General features: G+C 40.5%; 1 non-coding gene and 2 pseudogenes across 1 annotated transcript; all 3 read left to right on the plus strand.

The window, feature by feature from the left end:
* The window catches only part of Uba52-ps20 (ubiquitin A-52 residue ribosomal protein fusion product 1, pseudogene 20), a 282754-nt pseudogene that overhangs the window by 236781 nt on the left and 23561 nt on the right, over positions 1-22412 (plus strand).
* LOC103691406 (ATP synthase-coupling factor 6, mitochondrial pseudogene) lies at positions 8647-9416 on the plus strand (annotated as a pseudogene).
* Positions 17730-17882, plus strand: LOC120101142 (5.8S ribosomal RNA). Its single transcript, XR_005501539.1, has one exon. It is a non-coding gene; the product is annotated as a 5.8S ribosomal RNA (ribosomal RNA).

The raw sequence follows: 22412 nt of genomic DNA on the forward strand, positions 1-22412 counted from the left end.
GGATAATATTGGTATGAGGTCTTTTATGAAGGTTTGATAGAATTCTGCACTAAACCCGTCTGGACCTGGGCTCTTTTTGGTTGGGAGACCTATAATGACTGCTTCTATTTCCTTAGGAGTTATGGGGTTGTTTAACTGGTTTATCTGTTTCTGATTTAACTTCGGTACCTGGTATCTGTCTAGGAAATTGTCCATTTCCTGAAGATTTTCAAGTATTGTTGAATATAGGTTTTTATAGTAAGATCTGATGATTTTTTGAATTTCCTCTGAATCTGTAGTTATGTCTCCCTTTTCATTTCTGATTTTGTTAATTTGGACGCACTCTCTGTGTCCTCTCCTTAGTCTGGCTAAGGGTTTATCTATCGTGTTGATTTTCTCAAAGAACCAACTTTTGGTTCTGTTGATTCTTTCAATGGTCCTTTTTGTTTCTACTTGGTTGATTTCAGCTCTGAGTTTGATTATTTCCTGCCTTCTACTCCTCCTGGGTGTATTTGCTTCTTTTTCTTCTAGAGCTTTTAGGTGTGCTGTCAAGCTGCTTACATATGCTCTTTCCTGTTTCTTTCTGCAGGCACTCAGCGCTATGAGTTTTCCTCTTAGCACAGCTTTCATTGTGTCCCAGAAGTTTGGGTATGTTGTACCTTCATTTTCATTAAATTCTAAAAAGTTTTTCATTTGTTTCTTTATTTCTTCCTTGACCAGGTTATCATTGAGTAGAGCATTGTTCAATTTCCACGTATATGTGGGCATTCTTCCCTTATTGTTATTGAAGACCAGTTTTAGGCCGTGGTGGTCCGATAGCACGCATGGGATTATTTCTATCTTTCTGTACCTGTTGAGGCCCGTTTTTTGACCAGTTATATGGTCAATTTTGGAGAAAGTACCATGAGGAGCTGAGAAGAAGGTATATCCTTTTGCTTTAGAATAGAATCTTCTATAAATATCCGTTAAGTCCATTTGGCTCATGACTTCTCTTAGTCTGTCTACATCTCTGTTTAATTTCTGTTTCCATGATCTGTCCATTGATGAGAGTGGGGTGTTGAAATCTCCCACTATTATTGTGTGAGGTGCAATATGTGTTTTGAGCTTTATTAAGGTTTCTTTTACATATGTAGGTGCCCTTGTATTTGAGGCATAGATATTTAGGATTGAGAGTTCATTTTGGTGGATTTTTCCTTTGATGAATATGAAGTGTCCTTCCTTATCTTTTTTGATGACTTTTAGTTGAAAATTGATTTTATTTGATATTAGAATGGCTATTCCAGCTTGCTTCTTCTGACCATTTGCTTGGAAAGTTGTTTTCCAGCCTTTCACTCTGAGGTAGTGTCTGTCTTTGTTTCTGAGGTGTGTTTCCTGTAGGCAGCAGAATGCAGGGTCCTCGTTGCGTATCCAGTTTCTTAATCTATTTCTTTTTACTGGGGAGTTGAGGCCATTGATGTTGAGAGATATTAAGGAATAGTGATTATTGCTTCCCATTATATTCATATTTGGATGTGAGGTTATGTTTGTGTGCTTTCATTCTCTTTGTTTTGTTGCCAAGACGATTAGTTTCTTGCTTCTTCTAGGGTATAGCTTGCCTCCTTATGTTGGGCTTTACCATTTATTATCCTTTGTAGTGCTGGATTTGTAGAAAGATATTGTGTAAATTTGGTTTTGTCATGGAATATCTTGGTTTCTCCATCTATGTTAGTTGAGAGTTTTGCAGGATACAGTAACCTGGGCTGGCATTTGTGTTCTCTTAGGGTCTGTATGACATCAGTCCAGGATCCTCTGGCCTTCATAGTTTCTGGCGAGAAGTCTGGTGTGATTCTGATAGGTCTGCCTTTATATGTTACTTGACCTTTTTCCCTTACTGCTTTTAATATTCTTTCTTTATTTTGTGCGTTTGGTGTTTTGACAATTATGTGACGGGAGGTGTTTCTTTTCTGGTCCAATCTATTTGGAGTTCTGTAGGCTTCTTGTATGCCTATGGGTATCTCTTTTTTTAGGTTAGGGAAGTTTTCTTCTATGATTTTGTTGAAGATATTTACTGGTCCTTTGAGCTGGGAGTCTTCACTCTCTTCTATACCTATTATCCTTAGGTTTGATCTTCTCATTGAGTCCTGGATTTCCTGTATGTTTTGGACCAGTAGCTTTTTCCGCTTTACATTATCTTTGACAGTTGAGTCAATGATTTCTATGGAATCTTCTGCTCCTGAGATTCTCTCTTCCATCTCTTGTATTCTGTTGGTGAAGCTTATATCTACAGCTCCTTGTCTCTTCTTTTGTTTTTCTATATCCAGGGTTGTTTCCATGTGTTCTTTCTTGATTGCTTCTATTTCCATTTTTAATTCCTTCAACTGTTTGATTGTGTTTTCCTGGAATTCTTTCAGGCATTTTTGTGTCTCCTCTCTATGGGCTTCTACTTGCTTATTTATGTTTTCCTGGAATTCTTTCAGGGATTTTTGTGATTCCTTTCTGTAGGCTTCTACTTGTTTATTAATGTTTTCCTGTGTTTCTCTAAGGGAGTTCTTCACGTCTTTCTTGAAGTCCTCAAGCATCATGATCAAATATGATTTTGAAACTAGATCTTGCTTTTCTGGTGTGTTTGGATATTCCATGTTTGTTCTGGTGGGAGAATTGGGCTCCGATGGTGCCATGTAGTCTTGGTTTCTGTTGCTTGGGTTCCTGTGCTTGCCTCTCGCCATCAGACTATCTCTAGTGTTACTTTGCTCTGCTATTTCTCACAGTGGCTAGACTGTCCTATAAGCCTGTGTGTCAGGAGTGCTGTAGACCTGTTTTCCTCTCTTTCAGTCAGTTATGGGGACAGAGTGTAGTTTTTCCTCTCTACAGGTCTTCAGCTGTTCCTGTGGGCCTGTGTCTTGAGTTCACCAGGCAGGTCACTTGCAGCAGAAAAGTTGGTCTTACCTGTGGTCCTGAGGCTCAAGTTCGCTCGCGGGGTGCTGCCCTCGGGCTCCCTGTGGCGGCAGCAACCAGGAAGATCTGTGCCGCCCCCTCCGGGAGCCTCAGTGCATCAGGGTTCCAGATGGCCTTTGGTGTTTTCCTCTGGCGTCCGAGATGTATGTGCAGAGAGCAGTCTCTTCTGGTTTCCCAGGCTTGTCTGTCTCTCTGAAGGTTTAACTCTCCCTCCCACGGGATTTGGGTGCAGAGAGCCCCAAACAACTTTTAAGCTATCTCCATGAATGAAGCCATGCCACGTCCTTTCCTATGTCACTAAGCTAATACAGGCAGTCGATCGAAAGAATCCATCTTCTTTGAAGAAATACATATTTGAGTTAAATATCATTGCAATTGTGCCTTCATGTGCACTGGAGATTGTGTAACACCAGGAAACTTTTTCCCCAAATTATATGGTATTTAAATATATGAGAATAAAGTGCATGATATCAGACTCCCAAAATTTGATCCTGCAAGTCAGGCTAAAGTTAGTTTTCACTCTGAGCTCTTTACAGATCATTTCTCTTCCTGCCATGGCACCTGCAGGAATCACCTCAATGCATAAACATTTAATAAATAATAAATAAATAAGAAAAATAAATATTTTTGGCTTCTCTACAACAGCCCAGAGAGCACATTTCAACTGTACAATGACTACAAGACCTGCTCTTTCTTTCACTTTGTCATTTGAAGTAGTGATAGGTGGAATTAGGTACTGCCTCTGCTAAAGTGGGTACTTCTAGTTTCTTTGGAAAGTTAGTTATAGCGAAGAATATTCTGCTGGGACACACAGGTAAAGGGATGTTTATCTGGAGCATATAAGTTAGAGAATGTTTTCCTGAAGCAGACACAAGTGAAAATATGATTTGATATAGCAAACACATGATAGAACCTTGGAAATAAGGAGTATAAATAGGGACCCACAACACTGGGAATTGAGCACTGAACATTTATTTGATTTGCTGCACCTCACTATTCTTTGCTAACAATACACGTGCATTGGTTCACCTTACCTAGCATTGCTGAGTTCAACTTGTAATAACTAGCCATTAAGAGAAACTCTCGAAATAACTGCTTATGAGGTTCCTAGGATGGCTTGCTACTTCCACAATCTCCCCTTATTTTGGTCAGTGAGCCCATCAGTTTCTTTAGAATTGAACTATAGCTGTCTGGTATCTGCCTGCTTGAGGAGAGGACTATAGCTACCACTTCATGCCTGCTGTCTGCCTGCCTAGAGGACTGATTTTCTGCTGTTGAGTTCTGTTTGATGTTCCCTACAGGACTGAACAGCTGCCAAAGAAGATAGAGCATGCCCTCAAAGAACTATTGCTAAACATGCTCACTGTATCCTAATAACTTTTCTCTTCCAATACTTCTGTTTGGGGCTAGAGGAGAGCTAGAATCCTTATAAAAAGTACATTAAAAAAAAAAAAAACGGCATGCTACCCAATGCATTTTGTTGAACAGCCAGCACCTATGTACTAGGTTACTGGTAATTACTATTAGTGTAACTGTGTTGATAGTAATGGCTAAATAAATATCAAAATGTTCACCATATCCTTCTTTTGAGCACTGGATAGGATAAGATGATTTTCACTGTAAAAGGCAGATCTGAGAAGCCAAATTTGTCATCCTGTGATTTGGAAGGACCCAGCTGTTCCTTTTTGTCTCATGGTGAACTCTGTACAAGAGCCAAGGGCAGAGTGCCCCCATACTGTCGGCCTATTGCATGGATTGATAAATATCCTGCACTTATCCTCTCCCTTCTAATTGTCTCTTTTGTCTTTCCAATGCATACAATGTTAGCATCAAACCTGCAGTATTGTCAACTATCCAAGTGAACCAGCTGTTCATTTTATTGTTGTGAACAAATATTTGAAATAGACAATTTAGCGGAAGAAGTGCTTATCCTTCCTAGAAATCCAAGGGGGTCATCCCATCACAGAAGCTGGAAGGAGATCAACTTGTCATATTGCATCAACAGTCAAGAAACTAAGTCAGAACACAGTGTGCATCAGCTCTTTGATGGCTATTCATGATTGTCAACTTGACTATATGTGAACTAAACTATAATCCGGTAATGGAAGGTACATCTGTGAGAAATTTTCTGCTTGGTTTGAAATGGTTGAATCTGCTTCTAGTCTAGACATTTGAGGTGGAAAGACTTTGATTCAAATCTTGAAGTAGAAAGATTATCTTTCAGTCTAGGACATAACTTCTGATGGAAGGCTATATAAGGAGATCGAAGGATGAAGGTTTTGTTATTTGCCTGTTTCCTCCACCTTGTAAGTTCATTGATTTCTTCACTGACACTGGCTCCCAATTTTTCTGGACTCCATCATATACTGAAGTGTTCGACCCTCTTGGGGACCCTCAGTGTTTACCCACTGCTGAGCCTTTCTGATGCATTTGAAAGCCCTTTCTCTTTAGAAAGGAACATCCTGACCTTTCTGTTTGGACCTGGGCTGTAACACCTGGGCTCTAACATCTTTGATGTCAGTTCTTGGTTTCAGTTTCTGTTTTCCTGCTGAGAACATAAACTCATTTTTCCATTGTGCTTCCTGAGATTTTCCACCCAGTGAATTTGGGGTATATGTACTTTGAAGCTCAGTAAAGCATTGGCATTCTCTTCGCACAAATGATCAGAGTCTCTGCCTTTTCTTAAAGTTAACCAGGCCTACTCCTGATTCTCGGTACTGTGGCCACTTTGCCGCCATCACTTAAGACCACCTGAAACATCCAACTTTGTGCAACTAAGAAATTATTACATTTTTGTACTTTCTATAGCCATTGTGGGATTAGTTGGACTCTAGATTGTAAGCCATTCCAATACATTAATTTTCCATGGAGAGAAATGTTTGTTCTGCAAGTTCTGTGACCGTAAAGTACCATAATTAATATAAGTTATAACCCCTCTCTCAATACAAGATCTACTACATATTTCACAACCTTCCAGAATAGGTCATGACCCTCTTTTCTTACTGCATTATTAGCAGCTTTATGTTTTTCATTCACTTCACTTCCAAAAATTTGCTATCCTAGAACTTGCTTTATAATTTACCTTGATCGTGGAGATCTGCATGTCTCTCTCTCCTGATTGCTGGGGTGAAAACATGTACCACAGGCCAGAATTTCAGTGTTTCTCTACTTGGAACATGGTGTAAAGAAGGCAGGCCTAGGAATCAAGAGATCTGCTTGCCTCAGTCTCCTGGTATTAAAGGTGTGTGCCATCATGCTTGGAACTAAGTTTAGCTGGGTGAGGTCAGGCCCAAAAATTATCACTCTCTTAATACATTTATGTCATTCAATATAGAAGTCAAGTCAATTTCACTTGAACCAAACATATTATATGGGTTTTTTTTCCTTTTTCAAATTGCTACTTTTCACTAAAATGCTCTTCATAGGACGAAACCAGAGGCTGATACACCTGAGAGCAGAGGTAAGACAAACTCTTCTTCTTTGAGTGACTCCCCTACAGTCCTCAGGACACACAAATCAAGGAGAAGTCTGGGACAGGACTCTTCTAGTTTTTGCCTGCATCCAGAACTGAGCGGTCACACAGCTCTCTGAACACAGATTTGGCTATTAATAAACAAGTCTACAGGAGTGCTGACAAGGAGGCTTACAAGAAGATCAAGACACTAACAGAGAGAATAACACAAGCTAACACCAGAGACAACCTGGTGGTGAGAGGCAAGTGTAGGACGCTAAGAAAAGAAACCAAGACTACTTCATACCACTAGAGCTCAGTTTTCCCACCAAAGCAAATACTGAATATCCAAAAACACTGGAAAAACAAGGTTAAGATTTAATATCACACCTCATAATGATGATAGAGGACTTTAAGAAGGACATAAAAAACTCCCTTAAAGAAATAAAGGAAAACAGAAGTAAACAAGTAAACACCCTTAAAAAGGAAACACAAACATCCCTTAAAGAATTACAGGAAAACACAACCAAACAGGTAAGGAATTTAAAGAAACAGCCCAAGATTTAAAAACAGATATATATATATATATATGTATATATATATATATGTATGTATGTATATATATATATGTATATATACAATAAACAAATACAAAAGAAGAGAACCCTAGAGATAGGAATCCTAAGAAAGAGATAAGGAGTCATACATGTAAGAATCACACATAATATAAGAGATAGAAGAGAGATTCTGAGAGCAGAAGATACCATAGAAAACATGGACACAACTGCCAAAGAAACAGTGAAATGCAAAAAGCTCCTAACTAAAATCATCCAGAAAATCAAGGACACAATGAGAAGATCAAACCTAAGAAAAAGAAGTATAAAAGAGAGTGAAGACTACCAAATTAAAAGGCTGCTAAATATCTTCAACAAAATTATAGATGGAAACTTCGCTAACCTAAAGAAAGAGATAGCCCACAAACGTAAAAGAAGCCTACAGAACTCCAAATAGATTGGACCATAAAAGAAATTCCTCCTGTCACATAATAGTCAAAACACCAAATGCACAAAACAAAGAATATTAAAAGCAGTAAAGGAAAAAGGTTAAGTAACATATATAGGCAGAGTTATTATAATTAACCAGACTTCTCACCAGAGACTGATCCTGGGCAGAATTCATATAGACTCTAAGAGAACTCAAATGCCAACCCAGGCTACAGTATCCAGCAAACCTCTCAATTAACATTCATGGAGAAACCAAGATATTCCATAAAAAAACAAGTTTACACAATAACTTTCCAGAAATTCAGCCCTACAAAAAATAATAGAAAGAAAGCTCTAACAGAAGGAGAGAAATTTCAACCGGGGAAAAGAAAGAAATTTACTTTCTTGCATCAAGCCCAAAGGAAGTGAGACACAAACATAGTTACACCTCAAACAACAAAATAACAGGAAACAACAATCACTTTTCCTTACTATCTCTTAACATCAATGGACTCAATTTCCCAATAGAGAGAAATAGACTAACAGACTGGATACTTAAAGAGGACCCAGCGTTTTGCTGCATAAGGAAAACACACCTCAGTGACAAAGACAGCCACTACCCCAGAGTAAAAGACTAGAAAACAATTTTCTCAGCAAATGGTCCTAAGAAACAAGTTGGGGTAGCCATTCTAATATCAAACAAAATTGACTTTCCATTAAAAGTTTTCAAAAAGAAGAGGAAGAATTTCATATTCATCAGAGGAAATATCTACTGAGAAGTACTCTCAAATCTGAATCCCTCTGTTCCAAATGCAAGGACACGTACATTTATAAAATGAACATTACTAAAGCACCAAGCACACATTTCACACCACACAATAATAGTAGGAGATTTCAACACCCCTTCTCTCATCAATGGACAGATCATGGAAGCAGAAAGTAAAGAGAGACATAGAGAAATTAACAAATTTTCCACCAAATGGATTTAACATATATTTTTAGCACACTTCGTCCTAAAACAAAAGAATATAGTTTCTTCTCAGCACCTCATGGTACCTTCTCCATGATTGACCATAAAATCAGTCACAAAACAGGCATCAACAAACACAAGAAGACAGAAATGATCCCATGTATCATATCATCTTACTACAGACAAAGCTGTCTCTTCAATAACAACAAAAACCACAGAAAGCCCACATACACATGGTAGTTGAACAATGTTCTACTCAATGATAACTTTGTAAAGGAAGAAATAAAAAGAGAAAGGAAATTAAGAACTTTTTAGAATATAATGAAAATGTAGGTACAAGATTCCCAAAATTATGGGATACAGTGAAAGTAATGCTAAGAGGAAAACTAATAACTCTGAGTGCTTCCAAAAAGAAACTAGAGAGAGCATACATTAACAACTTGACAGCACCCATAAAAGCTCTAGAAAAAAAAAAAGAATCAAATACACTGATTTAGGAAATATTTAAACTCAGGGCTGAAATCAACCAAGTAAAACAAAAAAGAACTAAACAAATTAACAACAAAACTAGGAGCCGGTTGTTTGAGAAAATCAACATGGCAGATTAACCCTTAACCAGACTAACCAGAGGGCACAGAGAATGTATTCAAATTAACAAAATGAAAGGGAGGAGTTGAACAGTAGTGGCGGTGGTGACTCTGACAACTTGGGACTCAGTGCAAGTACCACAGACTAAACCATGATCATTTCGAGGATCTTCAGGCGCTCCTCTGTCCTTTGGTCAGCAGTCTCTTTGCAATTGAGGAGGAACATTGGTGTTACAGCTGTGGTGTTTAATAAGGAACTTGATCCTGCACAGAAACTTCGTGGACAAGATTTAAGTGGTCAAAACAAAGCAACAGACATCTGGAGGACCTGTTGATACTGGCCCAGAGTATCACCAATATCTACACAGAGAGCTTTTTAACCTTAAACAAATGTTGGTAAAGGAGAGATGGATAAGTTTCCTACCTTCAACTTTGAGGATCCAAAATTTGAAGTCATTGACAAAACCCAGTCTCGAGGAACATATACCATGTTGCAATTTCTAATAAATTAATAGTAAAGCTAACCTAAAATATTCAAATAAACATTCACTTTACAGTTAAAAAATGAAAAGGGAGACATAACAGCAGAATCTGAGAAAATTTACAAAATCATCAGATCCTACTACAAAAGCCAATAATCAACAAAAGTGGAAAATCTGGATCAAGTGGAAAATATTCTAGACAGACACCTGATATCAAATTAAATCAGGATCAAATAAACCATCTAAACATTCCCATAACTTCTAAAGAAATAAAAGAAGTTACTAAAAGTCTCTCAACTGAAAAATACCCAGGATAAAATGGGTTCAGTGCAGCATTCTATCATAACTCCATAAAAGACCTTATACCAATACCGTCCAAACTATACCACAGAATAGAAGAAATAGAAGAAACACTACACAATTTATTTTCTGAAGCCACAGTTATGCTTATAACTAAAACACCTAAAGACCCAACAAAGAGCAAGAATTGTAAACCAATTTCGGTTATGAATACCGATGCAAAAACACGCAATAAAATTCTTGCAAACCAAACCCAAAAACAATTAAAAACAATCATCCATCATGATCAAGCTGGCTTCATCCCAGGGATGTAGGGATGGTTTAATATACAGAAATCCATAAACATAATCCACTATGTAAATGAAATCAAAGGAAAAAAGAAAGATAATTATTTCATTAGATTCTGAGAAAGCATTTGACAAAATTCAACACCACTTCATGATAAAAGTCCTGGAAAGATTAAGAATTCAACATCCAAATCAAAACATATTAAAAGCAATATACAGCAAACCAGTAGCTAATATCAAGGTAAATGGAGAGAAACTTGAAGCAATCCCACTACAATCAGGGAATAGACAAGAGTGCACACTCTCTCCCTACTTATTCAATATAGTACTCAAAGTCCTAGTCAGAGCAATCAGACAGCAAATTGAGGTCAAACTGACACAAATTGGAAAGGAGGAAGTCAATATATAACCATTAGGAGATGATATGATAGTATATTTAATTGACCCCAATGATTCCACCAGATAAATAGGAAGCCTGATAAAAAACTTCAGCAAAGCGGCTGGGTAGAAAATTAAGAAAATCAAATCAGTAGTCTTCTCAAAGGATAAACAATCAGTGAAAGAAATTAGGGAAATGACACCATTCATAATAGTCAAAAATAATACAAAATACCTTGGTGTAACTCTAACCAATCAAGGGAAAGATCTGTGTGACAAGAACTTCAAGTCTCTGAAGAAAGAAATTAAAGAAGATCTCAGAAGATGGAAGGATCTACCATGCTTATGGATTGGCAGGATGAGTATAATAAAAATGGCCATCATGCCAAAAGCCATCTAGAGATTCCATGCAATCCCCACCATAATTCCAACTCTAATATTCATAGAGTTAGAAAGAGAAATTTGCAAATTCATCTGGACATCGAAAACTATCCTCAACAATAAAAGAACTTGTGGAGGGATCACCATCTTAGACCTCAAGCTGTATTACAGAGCAAAAGTGATAAAAACCGTATGGTCCTGGTAAAAAGAAAAGGAGATAGATCAATAGAATAGCATTAAAGACCCAGGAATGAACCCACCCCTATGGTCACTCAATATTTGACAGTGAATTAAAACCATCCAGTGGGGGAAAAAAGATAGCATTTTTAATAATTTTTGCTGGTTTAATTGGAGGTCAGCATGTAGAAAAATGTAAATCATTCTATTCTTATGGCTATGTAAAAGGCTTAAATCCAAGGGGATCTAGGACCTGCATATGAAACCAGATACACTCAAACTAATAGAAGAAAATGTGGGGAAGAGCCTCGAATACGTGGGCACTCTGAAAAATTTCCTGAACAAAACACCAAAGGTTTATGCTCTTCAAGAATGGACAATTGGGACTTTATAAAATTGCAAAGCTTCTGTAATGCAAAGGACACTGTCAATAGGACAAAATTACACCCAATTGATGGGAAAAGATCTTTACCTATCCTACATCTGATAGAGGTCTAATATCCAAAATACACAAAGAACTCAAGGAGTTAGATTCCAGAGGTCAAATAACCCTATATAAAAATGTGGTACAGAGCTAAAGAAGGAATACTCATCTGAAGAACATTGAATGGCTAAACAACTATTCAACATTCTTAGTCATCAGGAAAATGCAAATGAAAACAACCATTAGATTTGACCTTACACCAGTCGGAATGGCTAAGATAAAAAACTCATAAACAGGTGCTGGTGAGGATGTGGAGAAAGAAGAACAATCCTAAATTGTTGGTGGGATTTCAAGCTAGTAAAACCACTCTGGAAGTCGCTCTGGAGATTCCTCAAAAAATTAGATATAGTACTGCCAAATGACCCACCTATACCACTTTTGTGCATATACCCAAATGATGCTTCAACTATATAACAAGGACACATGCTCAAATATGTTCATAGCATATATATTTAAATAGTCAGAAGCTGGAAAATACCCAGATGCCTTTCAACAGAGGAATGGATACAGAAAATGTGATACTTCTACACAATGGTGTACTATACAGGTATCAAAAACAATGACTTCATGAAACTTACAAGCAAATGGGTGGAACTAGAAATATCATCTGGAATACGTAACTGAATCACAGAAAGACACAAATGGTATGCATTCACTGATAAGTGGGTATTAGCCCAAATGCTCTAATTACCCAAGATACAATCCATAGACTACATGAAGGTCAAGAAGAAGGATGATCAAAGTGCAGATGCTTCAGTCCTTAAATAAATGAATAAAATTAATCATAAGAGAAGATATGGAAACAATATTTAGAGCAGAGACTGAAGGAATGACCATTTAGAGCCTGTTCCACCTGGGCATCCCGCATATATATATATATATATATATATATATATATATATATATATATATATATATATATATACAGCTACCAAACATAGACAATATTGATGAAGCCAAGGTGTGCATGCTGAAAGCAGCCTGATACAGCTGTTTCTGGAGAGGCTCAGACAGAGCAGGACAAATACAGAGGCAATTCTAGCAACAAACCTTTGAACTGAGAATAGTGTTCCCAATGCATAAGTTAGAGAAAGGTTTGAAGGAGCTAAAGGGGCTTGCAATCCCATAAGAACAATAGGAAGCAACGGGAGCTACCAGGGACTGAACCACTACCGAAAGAATACACATGGACAGACCCACAGCTCCAGCTGCTTATGCAGCAGAGGATGACTTTATTGGGCATGAATGGGATAATTCTTTTGTCCTTAAAAGGCTGGACCTTAGTGTAGAGGAATGTCAGGGAGGTATGGCTGGGTTAGGGATTGGGAACACCCTCCTAGAAGTGGAAGATCAAATGGGATGGGGTGTTACGTAGGGGAAACAAGGAAAGGAAATAACTTTTGAAATGTAAATCTTAAAAATCCAAAAATTTAAATATATAAATCAATAAATCAACAAGTAAGTAAGTAAGTAAGTAAGTAAGTAAGTAAATAAATAAATAAATAAATAAATGAATAAACTAAAGCAGAGAGCAAATTCTTTGCCTTTCCTGGGCTCTTTCAAAACTTTCTTTTACAATGCAATCAGTAAAATTTCTTAAGCCTCAGGTATATTCATCAGACAAGGACAAAAATATAGTCACATTCCTGACCAAAATACCACTAAAACATTCCATCGGCCACATATTAACATTCTTTTCCATTGAGAACTCCTAGACATGATCTGCACAAGCCAAAGCAATCTCAGTAATAAAGTCTTCCATATTTCTACTAGAATTACCCATTAAGCTTAACTTCACTTATTCCACAACTTTACAAATCCAATGTCCCAAAATCATAATTTCTCCAAATGAAAATATGGTCCAGCCTATCATAGCAATAACTCAGTCCTTGTCATCAACTTCTATGTTAGGGTTTGACTGCTGTGAACAGACACCGTTACCAAGTCAACTCTTTTAAAAAAAATTAATTGGGGCTGACTTATATGTTGAGAAGGTCAGTCTTACATTCCGTTTGTTAAAATATTGCTATATCTGGAAAAGCACACTCCTCCAAGCATGTCCCATTGCGAACTCACTGAATTCGCCTAGAAATTTTGATTCCATTCGTGAAAATTTTTCTATATCCTGAACAGTCCACTTATTACTACTGCGGCCTATTGGGAACTAACCGTATTCACCAAGTTAGTGACATTCAGCACATGAAATTTTGGTAAATTTTAAAAGTACGCGTATTACTAGAGCCTGGTAATGGGAACTACCCGAATTCACAAAAATACAGTGTTTCAGTTCGTTAAAATATTGCTGTATCTTGAGTAGTACCCTTAATACAGGCGAATCATATTGGGAACCTACTGAATTCACCATTATTCTTACATTCCGTTTGTTAAAATATTGCTATATCTTCAAAAGCACATTCCTCCAAGCATGTCCCATTTGGATCTCACCGAATTCGCCTGGAAATTTTGATTCCATTCGTGAAAATTTTGCTATATCCCGAACAGTCCACTTATTACTATTGTGGCCTATTGGGAACTAACCCAATTCACCAAGTTACTTAGACTCGGCACAGGAAATTTTGATAAATCTTTAGAAATACACATATTACTAGAGCCGAGTAATGGAAACTACTTGAATTCACAAAGAAACAGTGTTTCAACTCGTGAAAATGTTGCTGTATCTTGAATAGTACCCCTATTACATGTGAATCCTGTTGGGAACCTACTGAATTCACCATGATACTTAGATTCTGTTCGATAAATGTTGGTATATCTTGAATAGCACACTCATCCAAGCATGTTCCATTGGGAACTCACTAAATTCGCCTGGTAATTTTGATTCCATTAATGAAAATTTTTCTATATCCTCGAACAGTCCACTTATTACTATTGCGGCCTATTGGGAACTAACCAAATTCACCAAGTTACTTAGATTTGGCACACGAAATTTTGATAATTCTTTAAAAGTACACATAGTATTAGAGCCAGAAAATGGGTACTATGTGAATTCACAAAGAAACAGTGTTTCAGTTCGTTAAAATGTTGCTGTATTTCGAATAGTAGACTTATTACATTCGAATCCTATTGGGAACCTACTGAATTCACCATGATACTTAGATTCCGTTCCTTAAAATGTTGCTCTATATTGAAAAGCACACTCATACAAGCATGTCCCATTGGGAACTCACTTAATTAGCCTAAAAATTTTGATTCCATTCGTCAAAATTTTTCTATATCCCGAACAGTCCACTTATTACTACAGCGGCCTATTGGGTACTAACTGAATTGACCAAGTTACTTAGATTCGGCACACGAAATTTGATAAATCTTTAAAAGTACACATATTACTAGCACCTGCCAAAGGGAACTGCCTGAATTAACAAAGAAACAGTGTTTCATTTCCTTAAAATGTTGCTGTATCTTTAATAGTACCCTTATTACATGAGAATCCTATTGGGAACCTACTGAATTCACCATGATATTTAGATCCCGTTCGTTAAAATGTTGCTATATCTTGAAAAGCACACTCAACCAAGCATGTACCATTGGTAACTCACTGAATTAGCCTAGAAATTTTGATTCCATTCGTGAAAATTTTTCTACATTCCGAACAGTCCACTTAATACTATTGCGGCCTATTGGGAACTAACAGAATTCACCATGTTACTTAGATTCGACACACGAAATTTTGATAAATCTTTAAAAGTACACATATTACTAGAGCCTGCTAATGGGAACTACCTGAATTCACAAAGAAACAGTGTTTCAGTTCTTTAAAATGTTGCTGTATCTTGAATAGTTCCCTTATTACATGCGAATCCTATTGGGAACCTACTGAATTCACCATGATACTTAGATTCCGTTCGTTAAAATGTTGCTATATCTTATTTTTTTTTTTCGGAGCTGGGGACCGAACCCAGGGCCTTGCGCTTCCTAGGTAAGCGCTGTACCACTGAGCTAAATCCCCAGCCCAATGTTGCTATATCTTGAAAAGCACACTCGTCCAAGGTTGTCCCATTGGGATTTCACTGAATTCGCCTAGAATTTTTGAGTCCATTCGTGAAAGTTTTTCTATATCCCGAACAGTCCACTTATTACTACTGCGGCCTATTGGGAACTAACTGAATTCACCATGTTACTTAGATTCGGCACACGAAATTTTGATAAAACTTTAAAAGTACACATATTCGTAGAGCCTGCTAATGGGAAGTACCTGAATTCACAATGAAACAGTGTTTCAGATGGTTAAAATGTTGCTGTATCTTGAATAGCACCCTTATTACATACGAATCCTATTGGAAACCTACTGATTTCACCATGATACTTAGATTCCGTTCGTTTAAATGTTGCTATATCTTGAAAAGCACACTCATCCAAGATTGTCCCATTGGGATCTCATGAATTCGCCTAGAATTTTTGATTCCATTAGTGAAAAATTTTCTATATCCCGAACAGTCCACTTATTACTACTGCGGCCTACTGGGAACTAACCGAATTCACCAAGTTACTTAGATCAACACACGAAATTTTGATAAATCTTTAAGAATACACATATTACTAGAGCCTGCTAATGGGAACTACCTGAATTCACAAAGGAACAGTGTTTCAGTTCATTAAAATGTTTCTGTATCTTGAATAGTACCCTTATTACCTACGAATCCTATTGCGAACCTACTGATTTCACCATGATACTTAGATTCCGTTCGTTAAAATGTCGCTATATCTTGAAAAGCACACTCATCCAAGGTTGTCCCATTGGGATCTAACTGAATTCGCCTTGAATTTTTGAGTCCATTCGTGAAAGTTTTTATATATCCCGAACAGTCCAGTTATTACTACTGCGGCCTATTGGGATCTGACTGAATTCACCAAGTTACTTAGATTTGGCACACGAAATTTTGATAAAACTTTAAAAGTACACATATTCGTAGAGCCTGCTAATGGGAATTACCTGAATTCACAATGAAACAGTGTTTCAGTTGGTTAAAATGTTGCTGTATCTTGAATAGCACCCTTATTTCAGCGAATCCTATTGGGAACCTACTGAATTCACCATGATACTTAGATTTCATTCGTTAAAATGTTGCTATATCTTGAAACCCACACTCATCCAAGCATGTCCCATTGCGAACTCACTGAATTCGCCTAGAAATTTTGATTCCATTCGTGAAAATTTTTCTATATACTGAACGGTCCACTTATTACTATTGCGGCCTATTGGGGACTAACCGTATTCACCAAGTTAGTTACATTCCGCACATGAAATTTTGATAAATCTTTAAAAGTACACGTATTACTAGCCCCTGCTAATGGGAACTACCTGAATTCACAAAAAAACAATGTTTCAGTTCGTTAAATATTGCTGTATCTTGAATAGTACCCTTAATACAGGCGAATCTTATTGGGAACCTACTGAATTCACCATTATTCTTAGATTACGTTTGTTAAACTATTGCTATATCTTCAAAAGCACACTCCTCCAAGCATTTCCCATTGGGAACTCACTGAATTCCCCTGGAAATTTTGATTCCATTCGTGAAAATTTTTCTATATCCCGAACAGTCCACTTATTACTATTGCGGCCTATTGGGAACTAACCGAATTCAACAAGTTACTTAGATTTGGCACCCGAAATTTTGATAAATCTTTAAAAGTACACATATTAGTAGAGCCTGCTAAAGGGAATTGGGAACTAACAGCCTGATCGGCCCATGGCCCTGTCTGAGGGCTGAGAAGATGTTTGAATTTGATTATCTAGTGGAAGTAAAAGTGGTAACATGGTTTCCCTAGGTGACCCGGTGGAAGGATCATTAATGGAGAAGGCCTAGGGTGTGTCTGGTCCTTTCCTGGGCCTGTGTTAGTCCCTCCTCTCACCAGAAGGTGCATTCCCCGGTTCTGGTCCCCATCGTGGTGTATGCCACAGCCGGCCGGCCAAGTGAGCGTTTCGGGAAAGGCGGGAATTGTTATGGAGCGGTGCAGTGAGCCTGTTGGGTCTGGTCCGTAGAGGGACCTCCTCCATTCTCTCTCTCTCTCTCCCTCCTCTGCCTGCATCCTCACCTCAGTGCGCCAGCCTCCGCCTCTGCTGCCGCCACCAGCGCCTCCTTTGCCTTCCACCGCCGGTTGCTGGGTTCGCCTTCCATGTCCCCTGTGTCCTGCCTTTCCGTTCCCGACTCTGTCTTTTTTTTCTTTTCACATGTATCCTTTAGTTTCCTGCTGGCAGGCCTGAGGTGGAGCTGCCATGTGGTTGGCCCTTTTCTTCCGGTGCAGCAGGGGCGGGCGGGGGAGCTGGTGCCTTTGTTAGCACCCACACAAGTCCGCTCACACCCCAGATACGGATACGACTCTTAGCGGTGGATCACTTGGCTCGTGCGTTGATGAAGAACGCAGCTAGCTGCAAGAATTAATGTGAATTGCAGGATAGATTAATCATGGACACTTCGAACCCACTTGCGGCCCCAGGTTCCTCCCTGGACTACACCTGTCTGAGAGTCACTTGGGGATCAATTGCTGCCCCCCTGCGGTTTCGCCGCCTCTGGGGGGTGGCAGGGGATGGGCGCGTCGCGTGACTGAGACTCTGCTCACAACACCTCTCCCCTAGGCCCTCCGTCTCCCGAAGTTCAGACGTGGGCAGCGTCCAGCGGTCATCTACGCCCGGTGTCTGAGCGGGCCTCATCCTCCCCATCCACTGGCCCCACGCGCCGGCCACCCTCCTCGTGGCTCCTTACTGCTCGCTCCGCCACTCCCGCTCCCGTCCTCACCCGCTCTCCCCACCATGTGGACGCACCGGCGTGGGCCGGTCGGGTTTCTGGGCGCGAGAGGGGCCGCGTCCCCGGGTTCGGTCATCTTGCCTGCGGTCTGGTGGGAGGCGGGACCTGCCCAGTGGGTCGGTGTGTCCACAGCCGCCGTTCACCCGCCAGTGCACGTGGAGAGAGCGACCTGCAAGCGTCGGATAGGGTGGGGGCCATACCTCAACCGCGGGGCCTGTCTCAGGTACCTCTCCTACCCCGTCCCTCTGCCGGGGACCGACCACTCGGGTGCCAGCTGGCGGGATGCCGCTGAGTCCCAGCGCTGACTTGACTTGCCCCAGGACGTGGGAGCTGACCGTGGTAGAGAGGTCGCAGGCCCTGGCCTGGGACCCCGGCACCCTCTCGCTGTCTTCTCTGTCCATCCGGCCGCGGCAGGGCGCGCCCCCTCCTTTCCTCCTTTCTCTCTGGACCGCGACCTCAGATCAGACTTGGCGACCCGCTGAATTTAAGCATATTAGTCAGTGGAGGAAAAGAAACTCACCAGGAATCCCTCAGTAACAGCGAGTGAACAGGGAAGAGCCCATCGCTGAGAGAGTTCAAGAGGGCGTGAAACCAGTAAAGAGGTAAATGGGTGGGGTCAACTCAGTCCGCAACAGAGGATTCAACCTGGGGGCGTGCGTTCGCCTGTGCCGGTGACCCCAGCGGATCTTTCCCGCTCCCCATTTCTCCTGACCCCTCCACCCGCGCGACTTTCTTCCCCCTCCATGTGTCCCGCTGTCGCCGTCCTCCCCCCCCCGCTCCTCCCAACAGGGGGGTCGGCGGGCGCTCTGACGGCAGGCGTGGGGTGCAGTGGGGGCCCCCGGGTGGGACCAGGGTTAGGTTTGGTGGGTGATCGCCCCCCACCCCCCGTCGGTGACTGGCCGCCGCTGGGTGCCCTTCCACCATGGTGTTGCGCCAAAACCGGCTATGGGACCTCTGGGAAGGCCCTGCAGGGAAGGTGACTGGGGAGGCGGTGTGGCATCACCCATGGGCCCTGGACCACCCTGCCCCGAGTATTACAGCACATCCTCTCCATACAGAAGACACTGACAGACAGACAGACAAACACACACACACACACACACACACACACACACACACACACAGGCACTCACACACACAGGCACTCACACACACAGAGACACACACACACACACAAATACATATTTAAATATTTAAAATGATGTTTTAAAAAACCAGTCTTCCTGTTTAACAGAGGTTTAAAGGGAAGTTGGCTGACAGAACGTTTTTGTGGGTTTTCATTCTCTTTTTTACCAAATAGGAGGTAGATCTGTTGGCCCTTTTATTAAAAGCCAAAGTATTAAGTGGCGAGCCAATGTTTCAACTTTTAACATTCTGTTCCTTTCACGAAAACCAGGTAGTGTTGTTTCTTTGAATTTTGAAACAAAATGAAAGGAGCTCTACCAGTTGGCCTAGTTTCCCTGTTCCTTTTCCCTCTTCCACTGTATGTTCAATGATATAAAGGATATAAATGAAGTTTCTAGTTATTTATTTGTTTGGGAGACCTGAACTCTCTCTCAAGAGATATTTCCATCTCCCCACACCACCACACACACACAGGAGGCCTGCTCCCTGTATGTGGGGGAAGGGGGAGGGGTGGACAGGAGCTAGCTAAGAGGGGGTGGGGTGGCTCTGGAGAATATGCATGTCCCCAAGGACTGTCAGGGAAATACTGCTGCTGCCCAAGCATGCTTTGCTTCAGTGCTGAGCCAGGCAGTGCCTTTTGGGGGGGGGGGGGGCAAGTTTTCTGCCTGAAATCAGTGAGTGATGATTTCAGAGTTAATGTCTGATCCCTTGCTGTCCTTTCAGTGCTCTGTGTCATGGCAAATGACTGAAGAAAACCTTAGTTAGACTCGCACCCAGCTGTTTGGAAATGGTAATGGAGCACACCCTCAGGGAAAGAGGAAGACTCCCTTTGCTCACTCTCAAATCCCATCCTCGCCCTGCCAGCTTTGGATTTCTAAATAAGGCTGAATCTCGACCATATTTACAAGATTTGGCGTTTCTGATTCATGTTTAATGTTTAGTTAAATAAAGCATGTGAAGGGCTGGAGAGATGGCTCCAAGGTTAAGAGCACTCACTGCTCTGCTCTTCCAGAGGTCCTGAGTTCCATGCCACAGAAACTATATAGTGGCTCACAACCCTCTGCAAAGGGATATCCCATGTACTCTACTGCCGTGTGTATATGAAAAGGGCTTTAGTATACTCATATAAATGAAAATAAATGAATAAACCTTTAAAAGAATGAAACAAAATGAAGCTTGCAAAGAAATTGAGCATCTTAAAATGCCAGGCACGTCTATCCACTCCTTTTATTTCATTTCGTGTGTGTAAAACATAACCACAGAGGTGGTTCCCCTTTTATTAACCTGGATAGCACAACTGGGACAGAAGTGCAAACTATCATCTACCTATCTGGGAGTGGAGTGGTTGGATACAGGGAGATGGAACATTTGCAGTTAGTAAAGTTCTGCTGTCGGTTTTTTTTTTTTCCTTTCCTTTTTGGATAGACATCGGGAGCTTTTTTTTTTTTTTTTTTTTTTTTTAAAGGACAAATTTTGTTTTCTGTGCAACATTCTGATCATAGTTTCCCATCGCAAAGCTCTTTCCAGATCCTTCCTCCCCATCCACCACCCCGTTCTACCCCAGGCCTGCCCTTATATGTGGTTGATGCATCCCCAGGTGAATCTCCATTGGAGAAAGCACGATATTCCCATCCCCTATGACTGTCAATGGCAGATGACTTAAATGCCAGTGACTTCAGATTTGACTCCATTTTTCCCTTGGAGAACTGGGTTTAGATCTGTTGATCGAAGGGAGGCCCTGGGTTTTGATACAAACAAACAAAACCACCAAAAAATATTTAAAGCAGGCAACAACTGCCTGCACGCCAAGAGACTGTTGACTCTTCTTTGGAGCTAGTACGATGTGAAACTTGGTTAATAAAGTAGAATCCACACAGCACAAAGGGAACACTTTAACAAATTATGAGGGAGAGAGAGAGAGAGAGAGAGAGAGAGAGAGAGAGAGAGAGAGAGAGAGATGTTTATCTCCCTCCTCTAGTTTTTCAGACTAGAGATTTCATCTTCCTCTGTTCTGGTGCTGGTGGCTTTGCTGCTGGTTTTGGGGGATTGGGATAGGGATATGTAGTGTGCCATATTGGATTTGGGGCTGACCGCTTTGTAACTCCATGGCTATAGTTAAGAAGTCATGAGATTGTTGGACAGAGGCCTCTCCCATGTATTTACGGCACAGGATGAAAGACCAAATAATAAACACCCAGTGTCTCCACTTCATGACCTCTGCTGAGCCCGGCTGATGCATGTGGAACTGACGGACCTGGACCACACCTGGGTGGTGGTCAATTTACTTCTGCCTTTTGCTTCCTCAGCCTTTATCCTTGAGATTTAGGCTGGTCTTCTGGGATTTCTCCCTAATTAATTCAGGTCTCCTAGTTGGTCTTTTGTTACCGAAGTCATGAGCCAGGTAGTCATGAGCCAGGGTTTCCCACTGTGCTTCCCAGTTATTTTCTACCTGGAGACTTGGGTATATAAGTGGTGAATAAAGCTACAGGAGACTCTCACTCTTCTTCCTCACTCTCACTCTTCCTTCCGCTCTTCCTCTCTCTCTCTCTCTCTCTCTCTCTCTCTCTCTCTCTCTTTCGAGTGCTCTCTCTCTCTAGAGCACTCTCTCTCTCCCTCCCTCTGCCCCTCTCCCACTCCTTCTCCCTCTCTTTCTCTCTCTCTACACACATACAAACACACACACACACACACACACACACACACACACACACACACACATACACTTCCTAGGATGAAAGAAAAAAATGAAAAGGAAGGCACCCATGGTGATGCATGACTTTGATTTCACTATGGTCTCAGCACTGGAGAGGAAGATAGGAAGGCCTATCTAGATGCAATGTGAAGAAGGCTTATGTCAGATTAGTTAATGACTAGGTAACTGTTACCTAGCTAGTCTGCCATTTTGTTGCAGTTACTAATATTATAAGGTCACTTCCTCATTAGTTGTTTCTGCTGTTACTGCTGGAATTCATTATATATTCTGTTAGGTTCTTCTGTGTGAACACTGTAGAAGTCAGTCTAACTGCTTTCTTTGTTGTCTAGTTACCCGCAATAATCTTGGACCTGAACCGAACACCCAGCAGCATTTCCCAAAACCATCCATGTATAAGCTTTTATAAGCTGGACCGCC

The sequence above is a fragment of the Rattus norvegicus genome, chromosome 2, assembly GCF_036323735.1.
Source record: "Rattus norvegicus strain BN/NHsdMcwi chromosome 2, GRCr8, whole genome shotgun sequence".
Lineage (NCBI taxonomy): Eukaryota > Metazoa > Chordata > Mammalia > Rodentia > Muridae > Rattus > Rattus norvegicus.